At 43.8% G+C, this 18889-nt stretch overlaps 1 long non-coding RNA gene and 1 pseudogene across 1 annotated transcript in view; both read left to right on the plus strand.

Moving 5' to 3' along the window:
• Nucleotides 1–18889, plus strand: part of LOC131998855 (uncharacterized) — a 39405-nt gene that overhangs the window by 10630 nt on the left and 9886 nt on the right. The gene's annotated exons all lie outside the window — the stretch shown is intronic.
• Nucleotides 9430–9563, plus strand: LOC132000347 (U2 spliceosomal RNA; annotated as a pseudogene).

Raw genomic sequence — 18889 nt, forward strand, 5'->3', positions numbered from 1 at the left:
TCATGGAACCACAAAAACTCTAAATGAAGGGGTTCAGAGAGATTCCAGGTTGGTGAGTATACCCACGTGCCAGGAGGATATCGCACTCAGGATGGATCTGGACCTCACTCTTTGTACTTCTTATCTGGTTATTCATTTATATCCGTCATAATCGATCATTAATAGCACTTACAGTGTTTCCCTGTATTTTATGAGCTGTTACAGCAAATTACTGAACACAAGGAAAGGGTTGTGAGAACCTCTGATGTATTGCCAAGTTAGACAGAAATGTAAGTCACTTAGGGACCCATTCCTTGTGATTTGCATCTGAAGTGTGGGTATGTCTTATGGGCCTGAATCCTTAACCGGGTTAGTGTCAGAATTGAATTAAATTACAAGACACCCAGTTGGTGTCCTCAGAGAACTGGAGAACTGCTTGTTGTGGGAAACCCACACATTTGGTGTCAGAAGTCTGGTGAAGGGCTCAGGCATGGGTTGGAATCCTGGGTTTACCAATTCCCAGCTCTGTGTCTTCGGGTATGCTTTGCTTAACCTCTCTGAGCTTCCCTTTTGTCATCTGGAAAATAGAAGGATTAATGTCTACTTCGTTTACCTGGTGTATGAATTAACCAAGATCATTTCTGCAAAGCACTTAACCCATAGTAATATCATACAGTGAGATGGACCTCGAGGTGGGGGGAATAGTTACTCTGACAAAAGAAGAAAGTCATGAGGTGGCAATATCCTGACTCAGAAGGAACTGACCTGACCAGGGTAAACCATCTCATTTCCACTCTTCTCTCCTCTCAAAAAAAAAAAAAAAAAAATGGAATTAATGTTTCCTAACATCATTAAGCAGGGTGGTATGAGGGAGGGTGCCTTGGCCAGAGATACTTGGATTCCAGTTTTGATTCTCCCAGAAATGGCTGCCTAATGTTGGATGAATCACTCTCCAATTACATTAGTAGCTTTCAAAGTTTTAACCGCTTCTCAAAACAAACATGGATTTTACACCATGGTTTAATACTTATGTATCTATGTACACGACCAAAAAAAAAGTCAATAATACTCATCTTTACTGTTGGAGTATTGTATTAGTTTTCTATTGTTGTGTTATAAATGACCACAAACTTAGTGGCTTAAACAACATATATTTGTAATCTCTGTTTTCATGGGTCAAGGGCAGGCACAGTGTAGCTGGGTGCTCTGCTCAAGGTCTCACAAGGCCACAGTCAAGGTGCCCGCTGGGACAGCCATCCATCCGAAGCTTGGGTTCTCTTCCAAGCTCCCACGGTTGTTGGCAGAGGTCATTCCCTTACAGCACTAGAATTCATGGCAGCTTGGTTCTTCTGCAAAGCCCACAGGAGGACCTCTCTTTTGAAGAGTTAACCTGATTAGGTAAGGTCTATCCAGGATAATCTCTCTTTAGATTACCTCAAAGCCAGCTGATTATGGGCCCTAATTACTTCTGCAAAATCCCTTCCTTTGCTGCATAACTATCATAATCTTGGGAGTGATGGCCCATCATAGTCACAGGTCCTTTCCATACTTGAGGTGATTATGTGAAGTCACTGGGAGGGGTCCTCTGAGAGTCTACCTACCACAACTATGTTATACCCTGATATTTCTACTCTTCCTTTGCCTTTAAAAAATTAGATTTTGCCACCAATTAATGGTTTGGAACCACTAGCTTGAAAATCCTGCACTGGATGACTTTCAAGAGCCCAAAATCCATGCTCTCAAGCATAGTTCGGGTCTGTAGGCATTTGAGGGCTCTGGCTGCAGGGTCAGGAGGCAATTGCATTGAGAGCTTGACCCTATCAGTGCTAACCTGACTGAGTTTCTTTGGCTCTGCTCCTCACAGAGAACTGTCTTTCCAAGTTGGGAGGTGAGCCTCTCAGCATGCTGGGAAGTTTATCTGGACAAGTCCCAAGGGAAGGGAACAATGAAGCCAAGCCCAGAAGCAGCCAGCTGTCATGGATTCTGCCTGGCTCATCAGCTCAAAGGAATGTCAGGGAAACAAGGTGCTGTGGGGGAATAGGAAACAGGCCCAGGCCTGACACAGCCACCAGCAAGGTGACCTACTCAGGACCTTTCCGGGCCTCAGTTTCCATCTCTGATACCGGGATGTCTAAGGAGCCTTACTATTCAGGACCTTTGTGACTCTGCAAGGAACCAGAATTGTCACTTCTGTTGGAGGCTGGGGCAGGAAGGTGGCTTCATGCTGCTGGCCAATGACCAGGTGTGCTCCAGAAGTTTAGTGAGAAAAAGTTCAGTGAGAAGCCAGACTGTGAGCTCCCTCAGACAGGGCCCCTCTACCTTTGGGTTTCTGCCCAGGCATAGAGCCTGGCCCCTAAATCTTTGTTTAGCCCAACAAAGGGACTCTGGAATGAGGTGTTTTTTGGGGGATGGGGGGTTGGTCTGTTTTGTTTTAGCTCTGGTGCCCAGATCCCACTGTGAGAAGCGCCCACTTGGCTCATGGAAAGGACTGATTTGGAGGATTTTAGCCATTGGGGCTGTGAACTCTGCCTTGTTAAAGACTTCAATAGAATGTAGAGTTCTTTTTATTCAGAGGGAGCTGGGACCATGGGATGGGTGCCAAAGCCAGGTGACAAGAGACAAGAGTGCAGGTTTCTTGAGTCTAAGGCCGCAGGCATCTGCTAGTAGAACCATTCCCATCTCCTGTCCAGGTGGGGAGGGGAGAGAGGAACCAGAAGGGGAGGGAGAGGACTTCTGGGCTAAGTTGGCAAATGGGCAAAGAGTGGTAGGGATATGAGGAGGGAAAGGAGGGATTGAGAGAAGGGGGTGGGGGGCACAAAAGCATGGGCAAAGATTGCTTAGAGCAATGGATGTTCTTCTCCTGGGAATTTTCAAAGGCAAAAACAACCCCCCCAAAACCCTCCAAACAAACCCCTAAAACAAAACCCAAATATCCCCTCCGCCTTTTTTTCCCCTAACAAGAGCTGGTGAGTTAGTGCAGAGGCATGGAACAGGGCACCCAACAATCCATTTTAGGATCAATAGAAAGTTTAAGAGACTAACCATCCATGTAGAGGACCCTTCCGGGCTTCAGAATTAGGCAGCCCTATTTAAAAAAAAAAAAAAAAGAAAAGAAAAGAAAAAGAAAAAACAAAAAGGCAGCCCTAAGACAAACACATTCACCAGTGTCAGCACTTAGCAGTACTAAATATGTCCTCCTTTGGTTAACTCCTGCGTCACTGATGAGTACTCAGCTTGCAGAGAGAGGATTTGGTAGGAAAGAGGGGAATTACTCCAGACCCCCTCAAATGCCCCACTTGGTAGAAAACCCTGCCTGCCTCTCAGGGCTGCTGGGAGGAAGAGGCTTCCCCAGCGAGCCCTCATGTCACACAAAAGAAAGACAGTTTAGGATGGCTGTGGGAAAAGTGAGTTAGTGTGGTCCCTTTCTCTCTAAGGACATCCTGCCCCTTCCAGAGGAGACAACCATGAAGCGGGTGGAAGGGAGGTGAACTGGCCTCTGTGGGAGCTGCTGAATCAGCGGTGAGGCCAGCAGATTGGACTGGGAGGAAGACAGCCCCAGTGACTCATCAAGGGACTGCTGCTTCACTGCCTCAGGGCCAGGAGAAGTGTGTGCTCACAGGGACTCAGAACTGAGCTCAGGTAGCTCCCAGCCTTGCAAGCCCGGAGCAAGGGCCCCAGAGGCCCGAGGAGAGGGATGTACTCGGGTCTCTCAGGAAAAGGGACTTAGTGATTGTGTAGGGGAAGGGCCCTGAAGACCCTTAGGACCCCAGTGCTTATTGTCCACCTTGGGGGCTACCCAGGGGAACTTTCTTTTTCAGACTTTTTCGGGGTCTTTTGCCATTGCCACCTGTGTATGTGTTTGGATAAGCTCATTACTTTTAATATTAGCATAAGGAAAGCTAATTAGAATGGTGAATCTACTGCAAAAGAAATGTTGTGATGCATTTACAAAGGAATGAATTATCTATTGTCTGGAATTGTTCTGCCGGCTCTCCTTCCATTAGCAAAGCTTATGGTGAGCCAAGTGTGAACTAAATTTGTTGTTCCATAATGGAATAGTATGTGGGGTAAGGGCCAGCGGAGTGCAATAGACAATAGGCACAAATCAAGTTCAAGAAGGAAGAGATCATTTTAGGCAGGTGTGTCCAGAAAAGGTTTCAGAGTTGAGAATTGAACTAGGCTTTGAGCCTAGGGTGATACTCTCTGACAGACTTTGTCAGGACTTCTATGATTTCATTGTACAATTTCCCATACATTCTTCTGTCAATTCCCTATTGTTGAACATTTAAGTTAGTTCTGATTTTTGGTATATAACACTATAATGAACATCCTTATACACACATTTTCAAGAATTTAATTTTTTTAAAGGATGTTTTTCTTGAAAGGGAGTTGGTGAGTCAAGGGTATGCACACGTTTTTAAAATCATTTTTTCCCTTTCTGATTACCAAATGAATACACACTCACTATAAAACATTTAAACACAACAAAAGTGTAGAGTTCAAAAAAAGTCTCCTGTAATCCCATATATGGAGCTATTTTCTGATAAGAGTTGGTATATATTGGGGTGTCTGGGTGGCTCAGTGGGCTAAAGCCTCTGCCTTCGGCTCAGGTCATGATCCCAGGGTCCTGGGATGGAGCCCCGCATCGGGCTTGCCGCTTGGCGGAGAGCCTGCTTCCCCCTCTTTCTCTTTGCCTGCCTCTCTGCCTACTTGTGATCTCTGTCGAGTAAATAAATAAAATCTTTAAAAAAAATAGTTGGTATATATTTTTCCAACTTTTTTCAGTGAAACACCAACATGTTGTAACAGACAAATCTCCAAAGACTGCCTTTCCATCACATTTACAGTGGACTCTAGAGCCCCTGCCATGTGAACTATATGGCCCCTCCCCAGGTGAACTATATGGCCCCATGTCCCACCTCTCTGCTCCCCTTACTTTGTCCCAGCTGCACAGGTCTCCTTGCTGCTTCTAAAGCCAGCTGAATTTGCTACTACAACAGGCTTTTTGATGGCTGATCCTTCTGATTGGAATGTCCTTTCCCCAAATATTCACAAGATTCCCATCCTCACTTTATTCAAGTTTCTGTTCAACTGTCACTATTTCAGAAAGGCCTTCTCTGACCACCTACCTAAAATAGCACATCTCATAATGCTGTTTCTTTCTTTCTTTTTTAAAAGTAGGCTCCATGTCCAATGTGGGGCTTGAACTCACGATCCAGAGATGAAGAATTGGCATGCTCTATTGACTGAGCCAGCCAGGCACCCCAATGCTATTTCTTCATAGCACTTTCCATTACCTGACATTTCACATATATGTAATTGGCTTATCATCTGTCTAGAAAGCTCTGTGAAAACAAGGATCTTGCCTTGTTCTCTGCACATTCCCAGCACCTGGACTAGAAACTGGCAAGTAGTAGATGTTCAATATATGCATGCTGAATGATTGAATAAGATGAAACCAAACTATATTTATCATTCTGAAACCTGCTTTTTTACTTAAGAGTATATCAAGGACATCTTTTCATGTCAGTATATAAATCTTTTTAGTCCTTCTAAGGCTTTATAGTAGTATTGGAATTTATTTACCCAATTCTCTTTTGATGGGCATTTGGGTTGTTTACAGTTTTTCAATATTATAGACAGTGTTGCATTACATATCCTTGAATACATATCCTTGCATGCTTTTAGTGTTTTTATAGCTTTTACTTGAGGTGGTGAAAAAAACTTACAGGCATGAATGTCTAGCATCATGTTGGAAATGCAGACTTGGTGCTCAGAGATATCCAGACTGTGGTAGACTGGAGACTTCTTCACACAGACCTGATCACTGAAGCCTAGGAATCAATGATACAGAAGGAAACTGAGTAAAGCCCAGAGACATGAATCTTAAACAATATCTGTATTAGAAAGCAGAAGAAGGGCAAGAAATTATTCATTCATTTGACAAATCTGTATTAATTGGAACTTTCTAAAAGTTGGAATGTAACAACACAGCAAGAGTGACATGTATAGACCATGTAGTGGCCTTCCTTTTGGTTAAAGTCTAATGAGGGGAAGGGCACAAAGAATAATAACAGAAATCAGAAAATCATACAATGGTGGATAGGACGGGGTGGCACTGATGTACAGACTAGAGATTTTAAGGAAAGTGTTCTAGAAGTAGGGTTTAAGCTGAGGCTGAGGTAGGTAGCAGTTAGCTGAGTGAGAAGAGAAGCTCCAGTGGGAAAGTGTTTCAGGCTAGGGGAGGAGCACTTCCAAAGGTTCAGAGGTATGAGGGAGCGTGGCATACCCAGGCACTGGGAGAGAAAGTCTGTGTGGCAGGAAGGTTAAGAATGAAGAGGGTAGTGGGGAGAGAAGGGATGGAAAGGTAGGCAGCAACCCTCTGGGCCCCGTTAAAGGGATTGGCTTCTGTTTTAAAGGCAACAAGGAATTTGAAGCAGGGTGGTCTTGTGATCAGAGTTATGGCTATGGCCACAGTGTAGACAATGGAATGAAGATGGGGTAGGGTGAAATGATCAAAACTGGAGGGACCTGTTGGGGGATCAATGGGGATGTTGGGGGATGTTGGCCTAAACTAGAAATAGTATGGGGCATGAAGAGCCCCATGGCTGGATGGATTCCAGAGGCATCTCAGAGGATTAGAAGATAATTATCAGGACTTGGTTACTGATTCCAATGACTGCTTTGGCAAATCTGTATTAATCTGTATTCCTTATGGAGGAAGACTTCATAAAATCCCAACTTTTTCCAAAAGTTTGGAAAATGAAGACTCAAAGATGGTGAACAAAGATGATGAACACTTTGTGGCTTGTGTAACTGAGATAGTAAGAGGAGAGCTGGTCTGGAGGTGGGCTGAAGATGGAAATTTTAGTTCTGGAAATACTGAGGTGTATGTGGAATAGCCAAGCAGACCAAGGAGACAAAAGAGAGAGATCTGGACTGGAGGCCAATTTACGTGTCATCAGGATCTGGATGGAATTGAGACCATTGGCAACTGTCAAGTCCATGAGAGTAGGCACTTGTAGTATCTTTAGGGTTTAGATCAGTGCCTGACTCACAGTGGGTGCTCAATAAATATTCGTGGAGTAAGAGATAGGTGAAATCACTCAGGGAAAATGAGAAAAGAAGGAAACTCAGGACAGAATCCGAAGGAGAGGCTTATCCATGGTGTGGGGAGGAAGCAGTCATGGTGAGGGGATGCAGGAGAAGGAGGAAGTCGTGAACAATGTCAGTGCTATCAAGAAGAAGTCAAGGGACCATAAAGTTCCAAGGGATTTTGGAAACGCGGTCATTGGTAGCCTTGGTGAGGTTTTTTACTGACACATTGGGAGCAAAGGTCACATTTCAGAGAACTGAGGAGTGACCAGAAAGGATGTAAGGGAAGACAATGGGTACACACAACTCCTAGAAAGTTTCCCTGTGTACTGGGTGTAAAAGGAAATGGAAAAAAAATAAAGAGAGAGAGAGAGAGAGATGGAGATGATGTTTTCACGATGTTTAGAAAAAGGAGCAGAGGGCGCCTGGGTGGCTCAGTGGGTTAAGCCGCTGCCTTCGGCTCAGGTCATGATCTCAGGGTCCTGGGATCGAGGCCCGCATCGGGCTCTCTGCTCAGCAGGGAGCCTGCTTCCCTCTCTCTCTCTCTGCCTGCCTCTCCATCTACTTGTGATTTCTCTCTGTCAAATAAATAAATAAAATCTTTAAAAAAAAAAAAAAAACACAGCTTCTTTTTAAAAAAAAAATTTTATAAAAAAAAAGAAAAAGGAGCAGAAAAGAAGAGGTTTAAGATTCAAGAACACATAAAGCCAATTGTTAGAGAGAGATCTCTGAGAAGGTGAGAAAAGATAGGATCTCCTTCAAATTGGAGGAACTGCTGCAGGTCAAGCAAGGGAGAAATATTCTATTTTGACCAGAAAAATGATGATTTTTCAGATTTGCAGGTATGAAGTTGGGAATATTAGATGAATTCTAGTCTCTCTTGAGGCCACCAAACAATGGTAGGAATGGCTATACAGGATTGAAAAAGAGTCACAGAAAAGAGAGTTTCACCAAGGAGACAGAAAAAGTCACCTGAGCACAGCACCACAGAGAGGAGAAGCGGAGGATGGATGAGGTACTGGGTCTGGTAAATTGAAGTTTATTCATAACTGAGAAGGTCTGGAAACTGATAGAAGGTGGACCCTCTACTACAAGGATTAAAGAAATGAGCAGACATGTGAGAAGGGAAGGCAGCAGTTATATGTATGTGATTGGAGAGAATTCTGGAGGGGAAGGTAGGGGTGGAGCAGGTGCTAAAGGTCTTTAAAATTTAATTCAGGAGGAAAAGAAGAGCCAGACTGAGAGGAAATCAAAAGTTTGGCAGAGAAGTTAACCCTCAAAATGTGGAGGGATCCTTCTCTTTTGTGACAAAAAAGAAGCTAGAGAGGATTTGTACACCAGCAGAGAAGCATATTGAAGTTGAAGCATGTTGTGCTTTATAATAAGAAATATATATTTGGAGTTCATCCTGGTTCCTGGCATGGAACTTCTAAAACACTTGTAATTTCCTAAGTGATAAGAAAACTAGGAGCATCATCTGTTCTGACGAGGCAATTCTGAGTGGCCTCTGGGATGGGGCCTCATAACCAGAAATACCAAGCCATGATTACAAGCTTGGATTTTGAGCCCTACCCCTTGTCCTGCTGAGAGGGGAGAGGCTAGAAATGGAGTTAATGATTGATCCTGCTTATGTGAGGAAGACTCTATAAAATCCCAAGAGTATGGAGTTTAGAGAGCTTCTAGGCTGGCCAATACATTCACACCAGGAGGGTGGTTCACCCCAACTCCACAGAGGCAGAAGCTTCTGCACTCAACATCCTCTCTGACCTCGTGTTAAGACTCTTTCCATCTGGCTATTCATCCGTCTTCTTTATTGTAACCTTTAATAAACTGGTAAATGTAAGTAAATGTTTCACTGAGTTCTAGTAGCTGCTCTAGCAAATTAATCTAACCCGAGGAAGGGGTCTTTGGAGGCTCCAAATTCATCGCCGTTATTAAGAAGCCCAGGCTTTGATGGGCTTCCTCCTATGAAGGGGGTATGGGGGCTAGTCTTGTAGGCCGGAGCCCTTACCAGAATGCTATCTCCAGGCAGGTAGTGTCAGAATTGAGTTAAATTGTAGGATACTCAGCTTGTATCCAAGACTTGCTTGTTATTTGTCGGGGGGAAACCCCTATACATTTGGTGAAAAGAAGTATCAGAAGTGAAGTGTTCTGTCTAAAGTAGACTCACAGGGAAGAAAGACATAGTAGGCAAGAATTGGGTTTTTCTTTACATAGGAAGGAAACTAGTTGTTTCCTTTTATACCTGCCTAGCTCAGTGAAATCCCAAAGTCCTAGTAGGTTTGTGTGTGTGTGCGTGTGTGTAAATTGGCTCTAAAATGTGTAAGAAAGCAAAGCATCTAGAATAACTATAACATCACTTCTTGGCCTTTTGGCTAAGATCAAGTATAGAATAACTAATGCAATATTGAAAAAGTAATTTTTAGACAGCATGGACAACTCACTTCTTTTTTAAAGTTTTATTTATTTTTTTGGCAGAGAGAGAAATCACAAGTAGGCAGAGAGGCAGGCAGAGCGAGGTGGGGAAGCAGGCTCCCCACTAAGCAGAGAGCCTGATTCAGGGCTTGATCCCAGGACCCTGAGATCTTGACCTGAGCCAAAGGCAGAGGCTTAACCCACTGAGCCATCCAGGTGCCCTGGCCAACTCACTTCTATGGGATGTGTTGACTTTTCAACAAATGATGCTGGAATAGGATTTCCATATTAAAAACATGAATTTGACCTGTACTTCATAGCATACACAGACACTAATTTGAGAGAGATCATAGACCTAAATGTAAAAGATAAACCATAAAGCTTCCAGAAGGATAAATAGGAGAATATTTTCACAACCTTTGAGTAGTAAAAGGTTGTTTTGGACAACTTGCAGAAAACAATAACTATGAAAGAAAATATCAATCTATTAGATCACATGAAATTATAAATTTCTGCACCTTTAAGAAAAATGAATAGGCAGACCATAGACTGGGAGAAACTATTTGCAAAACAAAGAATGGTTATCAATAAAATAGAAAGCATTTCTACAACTTAATAAGAAAAAGGTAACATAGTTTAAAGAGAATGTGCAGATACTTCATAAAAGAAGATATACAAATAGCTGGTAAGCACATCAAAAATGGCTCAGCATCACTAGCCAGCAGGGAAATGCAAATTGAAACAAATATACACCCACTAGAATAGCTAAAAATAAAAGACTGACAGCACCAAATGTTGATGAGGTTGTGAAGCAACTGGAACACTCATACATTATTTTGGAAAATAGTTTGCCAGTTTCTCATAGTTAGAGAAGCTCATGCACCTATTCTGAACAAACAATTCAATTTCTAGGCATCTACCTAAGAGAAATAAAAACATATGTCCACAAAAAGACTTGTATAAGAATGTTCATGGCAGGTACCTGGGTGGCTCAGTGGGTTAAAGCCTCTGCCTTTGGCTGGGGTCATGATCTCAGGGTCCTGGGATTGAGTCCTGCATCGGGCTCTCTGCTCAGCGGGGAGCCTGCTTCCCACCCCACCCCCCCGCCTGCCTCTCTGCCTACTTGTGATCTCTCTCTCTGTGTCAAATAAATAAATAAAATCTTTAAAAAAAAAAAAAAAAAGAATGTTCATGGCTGGGGCATCTGGGTGACTCAGTCAGTTAAGCATCTGCCTTCAGCTCAGGTCATGATACCAGGGTCCTGAGATCGAGCCCCTCATCAGGCTCCTGGCTCAGCAGGGAGCCTGCTTCTCCCTCTCCTCTGCCAGTCTCTGTCTCTCTTAGATAAATAAATAAAATTTAAAGAAGGATGTTCCTGGCTCTGCTGCTTGACTAGCTGAGTGGCACGCTACTTTGCCACTCCATATCTTTTCCCTCTAATGTAAAATGGAGTTAATATCAATGTGCTAAATAATGTAAAGGGGAAATCATGATGCCATATTTACAACCTTTTTCTGAGAAAAGGAGCATATCTAGTCTTTTCCCAGTGTAGCTGCCATGGCTTATGTAGCATGCTTTGCTGGTGGCCCAGCTTGACTCTCCTGGGCACAGAAGACAGGACGAGGTCTGGGGTACAAGCTGGAAGCAACCACATGATGGAGGTCTTGGTTGGGCCAATCCATGCAAAAGTTGGCTTTGTCTGGCAAAAGGTGTTCCTCTAAGGAGTTGTTCCTCTAAGGAGCAGTTTCAGCCAAAGAATCCCCTGGAAAAAAAAGCTGGAGCACAATTTGCATTTGAGATTCCAAATTAGATAAGAAAATCCGAGAGACTTCCACTCTCTAGGAGATGGTAGTAGGGTCCCTGAGAAAGCATTTAACATAAAAAAAGAAGGACGGGAACCCAACCATGTGGAGGGGAGTGTCTGTGTGACCTTATGGTGAGCAAGTCTGTATTTGAGAGTTGGAAAGTATCAGTGTTCTTTGTGATGAACTCTTCAGCTTCCCTTCAAGCCAGCCACAGCAACTCCATTCTCCTTGTCAGAGATTGGTTTAAGAACAGGCATGTACCTAATTCTGGCCAATGAGACATGAATGGAATTCTACTGGGGACTTTTGGAAAGTTTCTGTGCTTCTAAGAAGGAAGCAGTGTCCTTTTCTTGTCCAGGAAGAGTGTCCTTTTCTTCCTCGAGATGTTATTGCGTCTGGTGAAAACATCTTATTACTACAAAGGGAACTACTACAGGACAAAGACAACATTTTGAGGACAGAAAAGCACAGAGATGAAGACAACCTGTGTCCTCAGCACTTCAAGCTGCTCATTGTACTACACCTGGAGCCCACAACTTCTGGAATTCCCATTAGTGATAGATGGATTGCCTTGTACGATTGAATCTGGGTTTTCTATGACTTGTGGCTAAAGCATCCTAACCAACTGAGCATTGGACTGGAATTCTTGCACCAGCTGAGGAGAGCTTAGAGCTAATAAGATTTGGGTATTAAGGAGATATAACTGGTATCGTCACAGGCTGGTGGCACCAGAACGATGGGGTCATTCATGCTTCTAGACATGTCAGGTGTGACTCTTACTTTATAAACCAGCTGAGCTAGGAATATTGTATTCCTCTACTTTTACCCTTTAATCAAAGTAAATCTGACTCTGAGCCCCCAATCCTGTTCAGTGGGCAGATAATCTATCATTCTGGGAGCTCAAACCCCTGAAAAATTGTGCCCAATTGGGCAAAAGTGTAGCGGCATCCCACCCGCTCACCAGCTGGTAGTCCACACTGAATTTATTTATTTATTTTTTGCCTCAGGTCTCATTGCATTTGGTGATTTTAAGGTTTCTGAGTCTGACTTTGGGGTCCAGGGATCTTTGTTGATGCTGGAAACCCAATGCCTAAGGCCTGGTATCCTCTGGGATCTGACCCTTACCCAAGACTCTGATGGATTCTGTTCTCACAGAGTTGTTTTCTAACTTTCTGGTCTCTGAGCATACCTCTTTCTCTTTCCTTGTCCTTCAAAGCCCTCCCTCCTCCATCCCCCTTCTCCCTCAGGGTGTCTGCATCATCTCCTCAATGAGCCAGGGATTCTACCAAGACAGGAAGATCTATTAGCTTCAAGCAGCTTCTGCTTTCAGTCCTGTAAGAATTCCCAGGCAAGAAAAAACAAAGTCTGACTAGCAGTGAAATGAGAAGGCAATGGAAAAATACAGTGAATTTATTAATATGGCAATTATCTCATCACGGATACTTCGGAGGTGACAGGAGAGAACTCAGCCCAATAGAGGGCTGGCTCTGTGCTGAGTGGCAGCGAGCCCAACCAATGAGAGTGGGACAAAGAGAAAGAAGGTGGATCCTGAGCACTGTGGGGGAAACTTTCCAGGTAGCTTGTAAAACCTGCCTCCCAGTCCAGAATTGAAAGCCTGGCTACCAGCTGCCTCTTCCCAGCTGCCTCTTTCCTGAGTGTTCTTGAAAATATATTTTCATTCCGCTAGCATTCCGTCTCTGCCCTGTGGTCACACATGGGGCTATGATAAATGTTAACCCACCAGGAAGTGAGAAGGATAAATGGAGATAATGTACAGGAAAGGTCTTTGACTTGTTTTAGGCATTGCTGGTATGTTGCCCAGGGCTGGCCCCACTCATGGTCTTCCCCAGCCTCCTTGGTGAAGGTCCTTTCTTATGGCCTCAGTGGTGTGGGTCAGCTGGCATCTGTTACCACCCTCCAGCTGGCTAGGGGACCCCAGGGCTTCTGGACTTGCTCCCAGGTAAACAAGGGCAGCAGAAGTACAAGCTGGATTTAGATAGTATCTTCCCACCTATAGCTGAAAGGGACTTTGAGACCATAAAAGCCAACTCCCTGAATTAACAGATAAGAGCCCGGAGGTTAGAACTCAGGGAACTTGGCTACCGTAGTGTGAAGATGGAAGGGGAGAGCAAAAGGGTGCAGGGCTCTTTGTTCCCAGGCCTCCCTTACCATCCGAATCTCCCAGTCCTGGGTCTGCCCCTTGATCCTGATTGTTCCCTCTGGTTGGTTTTGAATCATGGAATGCACTGTCTTGTTGCTGCCTTACTTCCTGCAGAAGGCTCTCTCGAGGCTTGGTAGCTGCTAGATAATTAACCCAAGGACAAGAAAGGTGTGTAGAGCCCACAGCACCCAGATCTTGGGCCCTTCCTTGGTCTTACTGTCATCCTCAGAGCATCTCTGGAAGGCAGTGAGACTGCGGGTTACTCAGAAGACAGCATTTCCCAGTTTTTAGGTATCTTCTGGGCATGCTCATTTGTGACTTTCCAACCAGAAGTATTTCAGTCTGAAGATAAAGCTCAATCAAACCCCCAGAGCAAATATGTGTGGGTTTTTTTTGACTCCTGTTGTCTTGATTGGCCTACCAAACACCTCAGGGCATTCCGATGCAGGAAACCTATAAAGCACACTGTAAGAAAGATTGGCGTATGGGTTGGTGAGTTTGGGCAAACTGCTTACCCACCATAAAACAGGGATAGAGTATCTACTCATAGCATGGCTGTGAGGATCATATAAGATGATGGAATGTGAAGTGTTTAGCACAATACCACGCACAGGGGAAGCACTCAACACATGCTCACGGTTACTGCTCTTACTATTATTTTAATTGGGCCACTGTTCAGCTAGGCTCCTAGCTACTACTTCCTGCTTCAAATCTCTGCTGGTCTGAGCAATCTCCTGTTAGTCCTGTTCTTCAAACCTCTACTTCCCAATCCTAGATCTCTTAGCACTTACTCTCCAGCATAGACTCAAATGCCAGGACTGTCTCCTGGCATCTTGCTCCACCCCTCAGCCACACACACACACACACACACACACACACACACACACACACACATTACAACCTGTGTTTCAGCTCTGTGCATTGCCTCCTGCAAAATCTGGTTGTCAAGGTGTTGAGGGTGTTAATAGAAGCCGTCTTTGGGTGGGCGAGATTGTAGGTGGGTTTTTAAAAAATTTCCTTTCTTTGCTAGTCTGTATTTTCTGATTTGTTTGTCGTGAGCATGCATTGCATTTGTACCAAGAAAATATCATTTTTAATTTTTATAAAATCTACTCACTATCTCTAGAAAACTCTCCCTGAAGAGTTCCACTGCATTCTGAGCACTCCTTTGAATTTCCTGTCCCCTCAGCACTTCTCTGCACTCTGTACTACCTTTGTGTGCTCTTGTGAGGTCATCTGTAGAGGCTCTTAAAGGGAATTTGCACCTGTGAGCAGGCAGTAGGCATCTTGAGGGTAGAGCTGGATCATCTTTATTGTTTGTCTTTTTCTTTTCTTTCTGCTCTTTTTTTTTTTTTTTTTCAAGTAGGTGTGGAGCCCAACCTGGGGCTTGAACTCATGACTCTGAGATCAAGACCTGAGCTAAAATCCAACCTGAGCTGAGATCAAGAGTCAGACACTTACCGACTATGCCACCCAGGTGCCCCTCTGTCTGTTTCATAGCTGACTTCAGCTCTCCACCCTTCTCTCTGCACCACTGAGCCAGTGACTGGGAAGAAGTCAAGGGTGCTGGTTAGAGCTGGGCGTGATCATCCTTCCCATTTTACAGTCCCTGATACTAGAGCTAGCAGGTAGAGTGTAGTTTCTGGGGAACCCTGATTCATAGACAGGGCAGCGTTCAGTAGGGATTGGCTGTGTCATGGGGCTTAGGACACGTCTTAGCTTGGGCATGAATTCAGCCTGGATCTAGCAAAATCTCTACACAGTTACTTGTGTGATACAGATAGAGTCTAAGGTAACAGCCACAGGCAGTAGAGAGCGAAGGGCACACTGTATACGGAAGCCCTGGGAGCATCATACTAAGGGGAAGAGTCTGGGAAGTCTTCAGAAAGGATGGAAGTCTTGGACAGACCTGAAGGGATAGGAGAAGACATGGAGGGGTGGGTGGGAAGAAAGATAGGAGTGGGATGCAGTACTGAAGAGGGAAGGCATAGGGGCTGGATGTTAGGAGCTGGCTGAAGGGTTAAGTGGTTAAGAGGTCAAGCTCTGGAGTCAAAAGACATGTTTTGTTTTGTTTTTTTAATAAACATATAATATATTATTAGCCCCAGGGGTACAGGTCTGTGAATCGCCAGGTTTACACACTTCACAGCGCTCACCATAGCACATGCCCTCCCCAATGTCCATAACCCAACCACCATCTCCCTACCTCCCTGCCCCGGCAACCTTTAGTTTGTTTTGTGAGATTAAGAGTCTCTTGTGGAAAAGACCTGGTTTTGAGTCACTAACTAACCACGTGATCTTGGGCAAGTTTCGTGCTCTTCTACAAGTCTGGGTTTTCTTATCTGTGTAATACAGCTAAAGGCAGTTCCTTCCTATTAGAATTTTTATGAGGAATTAACGAAATAATGCTTATAAATTACATTTTAAACGCACAATAAATGCTAGCTAAGGTTACTGCTATTATTTATTATAATTACTATAATGGATACTAGGCATTTGTTTTCCAGAAGAATCTCATTGCACATTCATTCAGGCCCTACTTTCCCATGATTTGTTCACCTGTATTCATTCATTTAGTGCATCTATTATTATATGTAATAATTATATATAAGTACATGTATTATATATTATATGTAATAATAATATAATAACTAATAATAACTAAAATTTAAGTAGTGTATTCTATGTGCCAAATATTATTCTAAGTACTTTATATATATGAAACTAATTTGATCTTCCCAATAATGGTTTTTTTGGGAAATATTTTATGTATTTATTTGTCAGAGAGAAAGAGAGAGAAAGGGAGCACACAAGCAAAGAGAATCAGGTGTAAGGAGAAATAGGCTCTGCACTGAGCTGGGATCCTGATGTGGGACTCTATCCCACCACCCTGGGATCATGACCTGAGCCGAAGGTAGATGTTTAACCAACTGAGCCACCAAGGCATCCCCCCAATAATGCTCTGAAGTAGATACTATTATCACCTACATTTTATCTAGAATGAAATTGGAATACAGAGAAGTTAAGCCGTTGCCCAAAGTCACACAATTAGTTAAGTGACAAAACTAGAATTTTGGTTCCATCAGAATCCAGGCTCTTAACTCTTTAACCTGTGCTATTTTCAAAGACTCTGGGAAAAACTGAAGAACAAAAGTTTAGATTAACTACTAATCTGCAGGGAGATAGTAACCAGGAAGAACAGCAAGATACTTATGATAAGATCAGACCCATCCAAGAGTGACTATGACCGCCTGGAAGTCTGTGCAGAACCCATGTAGGCCTCTGGACATGCCTGGATGGTTGGCCGTGACCAGCTTGTATATCACATGACGTTCCTGTTGTAGGCTCTCTGAGACCTCATTAACTTAGTGCACTGCTGATACTTCTTGGCCACGGTCAGTGCCACCTGTCCCATGGAAGGCTGGATGACATAACATGGGTGGATGAATATAAACCCACTCCACTACTGGTTGAAAAATAACTCAAAGTACAAAGCCTATTGTGTGTGGGTTGGGTCATTGCCCCATTTGCTCACTGCATCACCATTCACTGGATGGCCATCTATTTTTAAGTACTGTGCTCTGTGCTGGATATTACACTGAAAACATGTTTTTCTGCCCCCTCCTGAGCACACTTTCCAAATCCCTAGGATTATTCCACTTAGCCCTTCCCAGCTTCAAACGGCTTCTTTAGTTTCAAGATTTGGAATGTTGGTGCTAAAAAGATCTTAGATAGTGGTATCCTAGAGCTGACTCGTCCTAACTGGTAACAATGGATTGTTAAATTTTCTGGAATTTTGCAAGCCAATTGCTAACACAGCCATTATCAAAAATTGCATCATATAAACTTACAATTAAATAAATTATTTTAAAAGTGAAACTACTAAATACTCAAAACTCATTGCTTCCTAATTACTTTAGCTCATGCTATGTTACTTAGCAGGTCTGGCTCTGCGTTCAGTGATGTGACATTGGTGACTTGAGTGCAGCCATGGTGGTAATATTTACACCACAGAAATCAGCAAACTCTACAAATCAGCAGCCCCTACTCCCAGACTATTGTGAGACATTTCCCCGCACACCAGTCCTAGAGATCATCACATCTGTTTCAGCCAAGGAAATCTCCTGGGAGTCCTTGGTTGCTTCCTAGAGCAGGCAGCAGTGGAGGGGTTGGGCAAAGGGAGAACAGGTGGGGGCTTCTGGGGCATCCCCTCCCCCCCTCCCATGGCCCCAGCCCTGAACAAGGCCAGCCACACATTTGTTTGTTTTTAATATAAACTTATATACAAGATTTTGTCCAAGTCGTTCTTTCACACTTAAAAACAGTGGAAAGTGACTAATCTCCTCTAATCTTATCTCACAGTTTGGGAAACAGAAATTTTTACAGTTTAGATCCCGAGGAGGGAAGTGACTTAACTCTAGATCTTGCAGAGCCCAGTCCTTGGAGTTATGGGAGGGGGCCAACAGCATGGCTCCTTGTAACTAGAGACAGGCTCCTGCCCACAATCCAGGAAGCTGCGCTCATGGCTCCTTCCAGATGGGTGGTCCTCCCGGAGCCCTGTCTGCTGTGCTCCTTCGCGCCCTAGAGATGAGTAGACTCCCAGCCGAGCCCTGTGTGTGGTTTTCCCTCCTAATAGAAACCCTTCCTGATACCTCTGCTGAACTGTCTGCTTTTCATATTCCCTGATGGGAGAGGCCAAGTTGAAAATCCTACCCTCCCAAACAGGTTTTTAAATTTGTCTGACTTTCAGTTGGGGAAATCTGCTTAAAGATCTCATGGCCTTCCAAACAAACATGGCCAACAAACAAACAAAAAAACAAACAAAACAAACAGCCATTTTATTTCTTATTAAGCAAAGGCTGGGAGAGATGGATGTCAAAAAGCCTGCTGGAGAGCATAGGTGTGGTGGCGGTAGGGGGAGTGGCTATAGGGAAGAGTGGAGGGAAGGCAGGCAGAGCAGAGAGAAGGTAAAAGCAATAATTTTAAGGGGTAAGAAAATTTAGCTACAGGTGTCCAGGGGTGTCCGGTTTCCTTAGATTTCTGAAGTCTTGCCAACCTCTTCCTTCTAGCATAAGCTGATTGCTTGTGTTATCTGCCCATTGTCATTTCTTGTGCAATCCCCATTACCCAGTGCCCAGTGAGTCCCTAGATGTGTTGCACCAACCCATCTTTTTGGTAACACCACAATGAAGAATTCTGCAATAAAGGTTTTATGAGTTTGCTAGGGCAATGATAATAAAATAATGAAAGACTAGGTAGCCTAAACAACAAATTTATTTAAACAAATTTATTTATTTATTAAAACAAATTTATTTTCTCACATTTCTGGAGGTTCAAAGTCCAAGATCAAGATGCAGACAGGCTTGGTGTTTTTCCTGAAGCCTCTCTCCTTATCTTGCAGATGGGCGCTTTGCTGTGTCCTCGCGTGGTCTTC

Source organism: Mustela nigripes, chromosome 13, assembly GCF_022355385.1.
Source record: "Mustela nigripes isolate SB6536 chromosome 13, MUSNIG.SB6536, whole genome shotgun sequence".
In the NCBI taxonomy this organism is placed as follows: Eukaryota; Metazoa; Chordata; class Mammalia; order Carnivora; family Mustelidae; genus Mustela; species Mustela nigripes.